Raw genomic sequence first — 979 nt, forward strand, 5'->3', positions numbered from 1 at the left:
GGGGGTGGGGGCGGTGGGAGCGGCATGGTAAAGGCAGAGCACTCCTAGCAAACAGTGACGGTCTTAGAAAGATCCCCGCCTGCTGACGACAACGACAGAGCGTCGTGACCAGGACGGTGACTGTATAGCGACGTCACGTGATGACGTCGTGTCTTTGTCGTGTCATGTCATGTCTGTCATAAATGTTCGAGTAGGGGGACACCACTCCTAGAATCACTACCGATTTGTACACCTGAAAGTGTGCACAGTCACGCAAATGAACAAAACTGCTTATTTTCAATTCTACGGCAGTTAGACATTTGATGGTTTATCAGTGCAATACTGTGTACAACCTGGCCCCGTCGATAATGTACCTAGGGTATACCCTTATTATAGTTCTTAGTTTACTATAGATTGTTGAGGACCTGGAAAAGTTCGAGCAACGCAGCAGAGAGCTCCCGGTCCTCAATATTCCCGTCGATTGGTTTACGCAGTGGATCAGCAAGGCAAGCGCGATCAGCCCGGCTCTTGGAGGGACGGATCAACGATGCAAACGATGCGCTCAGCCCGGCCTGTGGTGGATCAACGATGCAGAAGAGTGCCTTGCCCAGGACATATAAAAAATATTTTACCGCAAGACGGGCTAATTTGGACCCCCACGGGTAAGGTGACCACCCATTCTGGATGACTGCTGATGCCCCTTGTTGGCGACTACGATAAACTAGTCAGTTGCAGCCTTGGCTCCTCGTTTGGACAGTGCGTCCCAAACAGCAGTGGTAAGAGACTGGACCACGTTGTCCCCCGGTGGTCCAAATTGGCCCGTTTCACGGTATAATTTTCTTATCCTTTTTTCCTAAGTCATAAAAAAAATTGTCTTTGACATATAATTATGGAAAATCATATTTTACCCCCCATTCTCTTGAGGATTAAAGTGGAGGCAGATCTTCCGGGTTGAACGAGAGTGAAGGCAACGCCAACGCCACAGGGGGAGTGGGAGGGG

At 49.6% G+C, this 979-nt stretch overlaps 1 protein-coding gene across 1 annotated transcript in view; it reads left to right on the forward strand.

Annotated features, from left to right (window-relative positions):
* LOC113214235 (uncharacterized) overlaps positions 1–979 on the forward strand; it is a 201969-nt gene that overhangs the window by 181458 nt on the left and 19532 nt on the right. The window lies entirely within an intron of this gene.

The sequence above is a fragment of the Frankliniella occidentalis genome, unplaced genomic scaffold (assembly GCF_000697945.3).
Source record: "Frankliniella occidentalis isolate FOCC.00 unplaced genomic scaffold, Focc_3.1 Scaffold74, whole genome shotgun sequence".
NCBI classification, from domain to species: domain Eukaryota; kingdom Metazoa; phylum Arthropoda; class Insecta; order Thysanoptera; family Thripidae; genus Frankliniella; species Frankliniella occidentalis.